Source organism: Dufourea novaeangliae, unplaced genomic scaffold, assembly GCF_001272555.1.
Source record: "Dufourea novaeangliae isolate 0120121106 unplaced genomic scaffold, ASM127255v1 scaffold108, whole genome shotgun sequence".
Lineage (NCBI taxonomy): Eukaryota > Metazoa > Arthropoda > Insecta > Hymenoptera > Halictidae > Dufourea > Dufourea novaeangliae.
Genome location: NW_015374014.1, coordinates 698,285 through 708,677, shown reverse-complemented (window position 1 = coordinate 708,677; position 10,393 = coordinate 698,285).

Here is a 10,393-nt window from a genome sequence, read left to right as displayed (position 1 = left end):
AAATCAAGATCAAGAAAATTGACAATATCTCAAAAAATGTATGGATCCCGTATCTTTTTGGCGTTTAAATTACAACACATTTTCAACATGTCAACTACTACTGACAATGAGTAGAATTCAATCGAACAGAAGAAAGTATACATTGTACGTATACACATTACATATTTGCAATTGCAGATGGCATCTGATGCTGGGCAACACTCTGTTCAAATAAGAGAACGTTCAGATAGTAGAACAATTGAATATTAGAGTATTTGGATAATAGGTGTTCCAATACGAGAGGCTCTACTCTAATTTATTTACTTATTCCTTCAAATTAAATGTGATTCATATAGGAGCTGCTCTAGTATAATTCTAAAATATTGTTGCGTGGACGCGGCATAACTTCCGAATAAATAAAGGCAATATTAATAAAATAGACGAATTATATATTTGGAGAGGAGGAGTACTTATATTAACACGTCTTTTCTATTCTATAGTCGTATCACGACTCTGCTCTGTCTCTGTTTTGGCATTGTTACCAAAACGACGTTGCTAACCTGAAGTCTCTCGCTTTTTAACATTATACAATACGTGCTACCTATCGGGTAACACGTAACAATATTTACAGAGGTATGCTACACTTATCCGCTTAAATCACGAATAAACCACTGATCGAGTGATTTTGTGTGTCTGACTGTATGTTTAGGCTTCCGCTGAATTTCTACAAACACTGGCTAAGAAACTAGATCTTGAAAGTCATCCGCTTGACAGGTCCTTCAGCCTTGGTTCATTAGACTGTACCAGTTGCGAGATACGCAAGGAATTAGATTTGGAGCCGTATACCTCCCTAAATGTACAGACAGAAGTGTTTATCTTCCACTTTCAATGTCTCGGTTGTCGGTAGTTTAGTATAAAAACCTACAGTCTCACTCCACACAAAATTGTAATTGGCTGGACCCGAATTGTTTTAAACGTGAAATAAAAAGAATTACTTTAACCCCTAACTGTTAAGGTGGAGTTTGAGAAACCACATGAATATTTTTAGAATATTTTATTTTTATTAGGTAGTTACAAAAAGATGTTTCTTTATTTCGATATTTTCTTACATGAGAATGCAAAACAACTAGTTGTGTAAGAAGTAATAAGATTTGTGCATAATAAAATTTATGTAATATACATATAAGTCAGATTTCTACCTGACCAGGTAAGGGTTAAATAACCAACCGTTTCAAATACTTTGTCATTCATATTTTTAAAGCTCTGTAAGAGATACGCATTCTTTTTATTAAACTATAGTACATGTATATGTATAGTGGTATTTCTTATTGAAGGCAATTGTATCGAATAATATTTTGAAATGTATCGTTTAATGCTGTAAGCGGTGCAATTTCAAAATTCACGTTGTTAATTCATTAGAACGTAGTTATTTAGATTTCAAAAGTCTTCTTTTAGAATACTTACATTCTATTATCCGTATGGAAAGTTAAGTTGAATGTCATTTTGTTAGGAAAAAAGGAGTAATTTAAAGCTTTTGAAGATGATAGAAACACACAATAAAACAGACTGACAAATTGTTAATTTACTATTGACTCAGAATAAAATTATTATTTGATATATTATTGTTAGGTCGTGCAATGCTCGCACTTAATCGCCGAACCGTTACACGAACTTTAGAATTAAAACAGAAAATAAAGCACACTTTGATTGGTTCTTAATGACTGTATTTACAAAATTGTGTGTTTGTGTGCGTGTGTGTGTGTGTGATGTTCACCGGGTGAGTTCTGGTTTGAGTCTGATATTTACAAAATGTTTAGGTGCCCTTCTGACGTCGCGCTTCACCCTCGTTGGCGATGTGCTTTCTCAATTACCGTTTTCGCAAGTTACGAATTCCTATTGGATCAACTCTGAAGGAGTAGGGATAAACCTCGGATTTTCCCAGGTCCGTGGTGGTGGAAAAGGTTCCTTTAGGAAAAAACGTACGCCTGCAAATAATTAAAATCACGTGGCCAAGTTTGTCTTGACCGCGCCGAGGTTGCGGGAGTCACCTAACGGTACAAGTTTATGGCGATATTGTTCTTCGCCTCGGTGGTACGACACGACCGGGACCGGCTGCCGACCAAATGTTGGAACCTTCGTTTATTGTAGGGCGTCGAAAAGATTAAAAAGGTACGCTATTGAAATGAAACGGCCGAGAAATAAACGCGTACATTATTACGGGAAGTTGAATAGTTAAATTGGAGTTTTATTATAAAATAATAGCCGCTGCTATAAACCATTATCCTGTTATTTACAAATAATAATCCTAAAAATTTACAAATAATAATAATTTTAATTGCTTTATCAATATTATCGTTTTTTCCTAATAGGTCGACAACAATTTTCTAGGTTCTATAATTGGTTTCTTATCGACAAGTGGCATTAACTGGATTTTAGTTCTGATTTCTTGAGAGAAAGCTCAGATCTTCGTGTCTCCTGTTAAATTTAAAAAAACCATTCCGTACTACAAATCTGAAGAATGAAGTAATTCTAAAAACTATAAGTTAAAGTATTTAACTTACTGATTAGTGAAGAGGTTTGCAAGCTATCGATGAGTATTTTGTCGAGAAGAGATAATCGCCTGTTCATTGCAAAGGATTCCTATGTTTATCGCACATACTGCGTGATTTGTCAGTAGTTAGCAAGACGACAATACTTTCAGTCATTAAAATCCACGAAATCCAACGATGATTGTTGAAACGATAACACCTTGAAACACGTCAACATTCCATTCGAATTAAGTCACGGTTCTCATTGTAAAAACGATTCGGTTTCATAGGTTATAACATCTTTCCACGAAAGAAAAACGTGAAAATATTCAGGATTTATGATGCAATCATTTAATAAATCTGGAAATTTCAGCCTATTCACTGCTGCATTCAATAAAAGGTATCTAAAAATTTCCACGAATCGTTATTCTTACGGAAATCTGCCTATTCTATGAGAAGTATAATTACATACTTGCTTTTTAAATCTCGAAACATGAGCTACTTAAATCTATTATTTAGATTAACAAAAAGTCGCAAATGTGTAATTTTGCAAAGCAACTAGTTCAATCTGCGTAGAAGAGATTAAAATTTATTGGAATGTCACGGTGACATCCGACAATCTACTAGTTTAGGGGAGAGTGGAGTAAACAGGAACGTGCTGTAATCGCGAACATAATGGTTATGGTGTGTTAGAAAGGGAAAACTGATCTTCTCCCTCCATTAGTTAGCTTGTATCCAGTGCTGGGAAGAAAGTAATAAACAGAGACCGCGCACGCCGTTCAGGATAAAGAAAATATATTACTTTCATCATATTTTAAGTAACACTTTGTCCATTTTCAATGGCATGTAGTTACTGGTGCAATAATGATACAGTTTCGGATTTATTCAAGTTGAAATGAGCACATAAAAAACAACATTTTATGACCAAAGTGTTGTCTATTGTCTGATTCTAACATCGAAAATAATTTTTTTTTATTCTTTGACGTCGTGGGGTATTGACAAAGAACCCCTGATGGGAACTATCGAAGACTGGGTCATGTGTTACAAATGTAACTTATCAGAGGCTTTCTGAGCAACTTGTGTGATAATTAGTTTTTATTACCACTCTGTTCATGATAACCCCATGCACTGTTCGTGGTTACGGCATGGTAATCGGGTAATCACGAACACCAAGGGTTTTGTTGTTTCGCTAAAAAGTTGATTTTTATTATAATTTTTCCAAATTTGGATATAGTAGTTTGTAAGTGAATAGTTTAAACATGATTATAAGTAATAAACAAATTTGTTTCTCACTCGGCTTTCGTTTGCTTGTCCTTTTCCTTAGATGTTTTTAAGTACTCCAGTCTCTCCTACTCTAAATAAGTTCCTATAAAGTAAACATTAACGTTTTACGGTTACCCTTGTATGCATATTTTTGCAAATTTTGGAAACGGCAATATCTTTTTTTCTTAATGATCTGTGTCTAATTTCTCAATATGCATCCCAATTTAAAGTGTATTACTCACGGTTTGTAGTAATGTAAATTATAATGAGTATGTCAATCCCATTCTGTGGTAAGCTGCAGACAACTGTTTAATTTAATAAATAATAATATTCCAATAGAATTTGTACAAGATGATAGATTCTTATTAAAAATATGTATATTATAAAAGAATCATTATGTATTTCAGTAAATTATTATTAAATTATAATTCATTTTTGTATTAGTATACGCTTTTAGAGCAGAATCTCAAACCAAAGGTAATTATTATAAAAATTTATACTAATAATCATCAAAACCTTTGGTGCTGTCCCAATACAAGTGAGGTGTGCTAATTTTCCAGCTGTTTTGAAGATTTCATAAGAATATACATTCCGTTAACAAGGAAACCTTAAGTATTAGTATAAAGAAACGTATTATTGCACTACACATCAAGTTATTAATTCCAACACACTTGTTTGTTAAAGAGTGTGATCTAAATAAAAGTAAATGCTAATTGAATGGAATAATGTCCTGTACCATAGAAAATGTTTAGTAAAACTTCCAACTTAATCAATTTATGAAGAGTTAGATGTTTAATTGTGTGTTAAAAATGTAACATATAAATTAAGAAAATGTGCAAACACTATAGAGAAACTAGATAAGTACAATAAAGTTTGTATTAATATCAATATTCTTCGTTAAATAATAATTAAAATATGTTCCGAATTCCTAATAAAAGGGACTATCATTGTAGGTGTTAAAAAAAGGGTTATTCCATTTAAAAAAATGAAGGTGACCTTGATATCTCTACAAGAAATGACATAAAAACAAAAATTTATTTGGTATCGTGTGAGCCCCATTGAACCATTCGACTTTGTCCTTAAGACATTTGACGTATCTTTAAAAACAACAAAGATATTTGACGTGTAAACGTTAGGTGACTCACCCTGTATAAGTCCCAACGAGACACTACAATCGCACATGCAGCAAAAATACATGTGTGAAGTTTATACGAAAGTTGTCATTTCGGTTCGAATGTATTATATGAAACGTGATTTCAAGAATTTCGATCAGAGAACTTTAGTTCAGATGATGCATAATCTTCTGCTCAATTAAATCGATAGGTGAATATGATTAACAGTCAGTGATGAACACAGAGCTCGTGATACAGTTTAATGTACCACAGACATGGGTATATTGCTAAAATATTCCACAGTAACAACTAATAACAAAAAAGAATCTAAAGAAATAATCTTTTACGTTCCGTTCAGCCACCTGTTGTTTTTGCCGTGACCAAGTTCAGCCATTTACAGCATTTACAATCATTTGAATTAAAGTCTCTCATATGTTTTGTACAGTGTTGTATACGCAAATAGATACATTGTGTTGTTTATGTTTTTATAGGTCCCAAAAATTCCAGTATGTTGTATTTTCCCACAAATTGAAAGTATAGAAGGTGATTCTAGTAACTGGACCAGGATGTAGCTCTGTTCCAAGTGAAGTTAGAAAATAATTGTTGAGGAAAATATTCAGTTGTTTAACCAGCTCTATCACCCAACTGCATTATTTTTTGTGTGTAAATTATACACCTCTTTTAAACAAAACATCATGATTCTGTTTAAATAAATTGCGTCCTCGTGTCATTCTGTGTCTAAGGTCATTGAAAACACAATACTTTACGAGATATTACACTTTTTACACAATTACTGTGTTAGCGTTTAATCATTAAGCCATTATCGTATTTACTAACATTGTATTTATACACACACACGCACAGTTTACCATACCTCTCATGTTCTGATAATAACATGTATTCGCAAGCTGTTCTTCCGAAACTTGTTTTTAAGGAAAGAATTGAAAGTAATCATTTCTATGTGAATACTGAACAAGTAAACAATGTAGCGAAAATTGTTATAATCATATCAAAAATATTTTAAATGCAATGGTGAAAAGTTGGGTACGTATTTGCTCTACGTTTTCGAAACAAAACTGAAATATATCCGTAAAATATTACGTTTTCAATGACCTTACCTTTAGGTACCTTTCATACTCAGAATGATACGAGTAATCAATTTATGCACAAAAAATCCTAATGTACCATTTACAAAAAAAAGTGCAACTGCAGTTTGTAAGTGCATCGATGTATTTGTAAAAAGTATAATACAGTCAGATGATAGAACTTGTTAAACTTTCCTCTACGATTTTCTTCTAACTTCACTTGAAACAAAAATATTAAACTTCAGTTCTCATTTACCGATTATTAAAAAAAAACACACATATTCAAACAGATTTGTCCCCCTATTAGTTCAGATAATTAGCGTTCTACTGTATTTTCAATATCCTAGCCGGTCTGCTTTAAGACCGCCACGAAGTCGGTGTTCCTCGTGTTCGAGCCGTTCGCACCTACAGACACCCAATTCCCATTGCTTGTCCCCCGGTTTGCATCCACAATGAGACTTCAACGATCTAGGAAGTTTCACCGGGAATCCATCGATTCACAAGAAAAATGTTTGAAAGCCTGTAGTATTCTGTTCATCACCGTTGGCCGTGAACACACGAAAGATTTTGGAAAGTCGACGAGTGAAATTCGTAGACTGACAGCGTTTGACTGTCGTCAGATAGACACTGAATTCGCTGTGGACGTCCGAGATTTTACGACGATTAATAATTGGCAAGTGGATCGACGTGGCTATCGCGTGGCCGAAACAGCTTCTGTCAATCCCCACTTTTAGGACCGCTTCGGGAGAAGTGAAAGGTTGTAATGGAATACCGGGCCCCGGGAATCGTATCACGAATTTCAAGCGACTCGTCGCCCGGTTGTCATTTAGACGAACGTTACGTGGTGAAATTAAAGTGAACGATGACTTCTTGTCATTTTTTTTTTTCGTTTGCTCTGACTAGGATGGACCGCTCCTGGGTGCTTATTTTTGCCCCCTTACCGGCAGAATATGAAAGTTTGTAGTGTTATTACCTGCAATCAAAATTTACCAAATTATTTCAGAGTCGTGGTAGGAAAAACTTACAAAAAACCCAAAGAACGATGACTTCTTGTCATTGTGGCACGGTAGTTCCTACACGGGGGAAACGGACCAATAGAAGAGAATGGTCAATTTTGGAGCTTGCTACTGTTGCGGCCTTTTCCAGGAATTTCTTTTAAAAGAGACAAATCAGGCGTGAATCCTCGCCCGTGGAGCCCTGAAGAACTCTGCTCGTTAGGAAATTTCTGACTTCTTTTAAAAAAGACCACTTTAATTTGAAAAACACGTCTTTATTATCGAGGGTCAATACTGGAATGGACTCCTTTACAAAACGATCGTTTTTGTTACATTTTGTTAATTACTATATGTCCTTAGATACCAGGAGCCAATAAAATAATTATTAGATTATAAAATAATTTCTGATTTGCTAATGCATTTCTTTCAGGTATTCATTTTATAATTTTCACGTGTTTAACATATTTGCCATGAGTTAATATATTTCAGAGAAGGAGTAAAAGCGAAATTCGACTGTTAAAACATTCGTTCCTAAACAAATATTAATTAATTGAAATATGCATTTAAAAAGAATACAGAGCTAATTTCAGTTGCTTTTAAATAATGCCAAATTCGCTTCTACCTCCTTTTCTAATTACAATCATATACCTCAATTTGAATTTCACGCTTGTGAAGTATCTGCCAACGTGAAGTGTCTGCAAATTATAAATATATAGTTCCTAGTAATGCCGGAAAACATAGTTTTGTACACTATCATCGAGAAGTATGCCAGAAATTTATATGGTGATGCAAAACTGTGAAATATTCTCTCAGTATTCTTATTCACCTTTAAGTCTTTATAGATTTCTGTAATTTTGTGTTGTTGAAGGTGCATCCATTAAATTGTTAGATCTATATAATATCGAGAAAAGTAGAAGAGGTGTTAGAATTAATTTTAGTATAACAGTGCCAGAAATTGCGAACTCGATTTCTAAGGAACGATTCACAATACGAGGGCCTGTTATTATTGTGAAATTAGCCAAAGAAAGCTATATAATTCTGTAAAAAACAGCAGAAATGATAGTTTTACTTATTGAAAAATAGTAGAATTCTAATATCGATATAGTTATTGCACTCCAAATTCAGTTGTTTGCTAATCAAATGCATCCCTTTGCAAATCAAATTTAACATTTTTACAAATAAATTCAATCTTTTCTAATTCCCGCAATAAAAAGTAGCTTGTCGAAATGATGCGCCCAATCAATCAACAATCTAGTTGTCCTTGTGATAATTTGAGTAGGTAATTTATTTTTATTCCTGTAGGAAACGCTTAGATCAGATTCCGGATACTTCGGAATGTCGGTTGAGGGTCGGTAAATGAATTGATGAGGCACTGTTTTCGTGGGGCGTTACACAGAGCGGGCGTGGAACGAGTTATCGAACTCGTTTTCTTTATTAAGGAAAATGAACAATATATATTTGTGTACTAATAACTGGGAACCTATAAACTCATATTTTAGCGTTTCTTTCACGAATGAAAATAAATCACCTACTCAAATTATTACAAAAGCAATTAGATTGTTGAGTGCGAGCGGATAATTTTGATAAAGTGTGGTTCGACATTTTACTTTTAAGTGCATTTGTTTAAACGTTATCTCATTACATTTTATTTCGGAAATTGCAAAAGATTGAATTTGACTTGCAAAAGGGTGACTTTCGGAGCACTTATGAGCGGTAGTATAACTTATAATCTGATGAAAAAGTTGTAAAAAATACATGTAAACTTCCAAACGTAGTAATCTTACCTAATTGACGTGTTTCACTGCTTCCTTGTTCGGATGATGATCCACCTGCAGAGTAAACATCCCGGGAATCGATAAGTAAGTTTCAAGTATGTTGACGTAAAGCAGAACCAAAAGACCGTAATAGCATTTAACATTTGTTATCGTACATATTATATGTCGGTTATTATTGAGATTACTGAAATTAAAAATGTTTATAAAAAAGTTTCCCTAAATGATGAAACATGTTAATTAGGTTTGTAAGTTATACAGACTATTACGTTTTAGAGTTTTCATGTATTTTTTACAACTTATACATATAATTATGGTTTTTGGAATTCCCAGAAGATTTATGATTTACAAACATTTTACGTTGGCAATAAGGTTGAAAATTTGGCCATCTTTTTTATTATTGAACCTTTCATAGTTTTAAAGAGTAAGATTAATGTCCCTATTTCTACTCACGTCTCGATTTCTGCTCAGTACGTATACATTTTATTTAATGTAAACAGTTAAATAATAAATTAGTTATACTCTTAAATAGATGGCAGCATATCAATAGAAATAATTTTAATAAGTGTGCCATCATAAAGAAACGTAGCTTGAGCGGTTCCGTTGCGATGGTGAGTGACGCGAGAACGCTGCGTTTTTACTAGAAAAAACGTACGGAATCTTTAATATTGTTCGCCAAAGTTTGGTTTTGGCACTTCCATTTTCGCTGCGCAAAAACAGGGACACGCGCATGAGCAGAAATGCGAGCATTTTCATTTTCACTGAGCAGAAATAGGGACATTTTGTACTTCATAATAAATTAACTATTATTAAGTTGAAATGCTTTTAAAGATACTTTTATTTAAATTTAATTATAAACGGAGGTTTAGATTTTATATCTGATAAGTTTTTTCGTCGATTGTTGCATAAATAAATAATAAATATCAATTTCTGTGATAGCAGAACTCTTACATGATTAGAAATAGGAGCATTGACGTTAGTAGAAATATATACCTATTCACGCTGTTCCCAAATATTCTAATTTTAAAACCTTCTTTTTAGTTTTTAATGTTTGGTGTACCTACCAATAAGTAATTCACAATATGTAGGTAGTTCCAATATAGCAGCGAAACAGTTTAAAATCTTGAATATCTTTCCAATCTGCTGTTTACTTAATATGACGGAGGATGATGGAAAAAAATAGCAAATATTTTTGAAATAAGATAGGTATTTGAATTATTTTGATTTGATTAAACAATTTTACAAAAAATAGTGGAATACTTGTTGGTACACTTAATATGTAGACTTAACGATGAAAATTGACAGAAAATATGTTCATAAATGTCATATTTGTTTTTCATAGTTGTACGTAATTAATATCTATCAATGTCGTATATTTCTTTATGTTCTTCTTTTACGTATCATGTCCATGCATTTTTTCACATTGACAAAATTTACGATGTTGTAAGGAGAAGTTGTGAAAGGAACGAGCTCAGATACGAATGTTTAAGATAGATTTTCATTGGACATTTCGTTTTCATGGATGACCACTTTATTACGAACAGAATATCATAACGAATAGCACAGCGTTCTAGGAATCCATGAGTAAAACATAATGACTTCAGTTACATAAAAATTCGAGAACATGGAACAGTGTCAACATAAAGATCATATATTCAT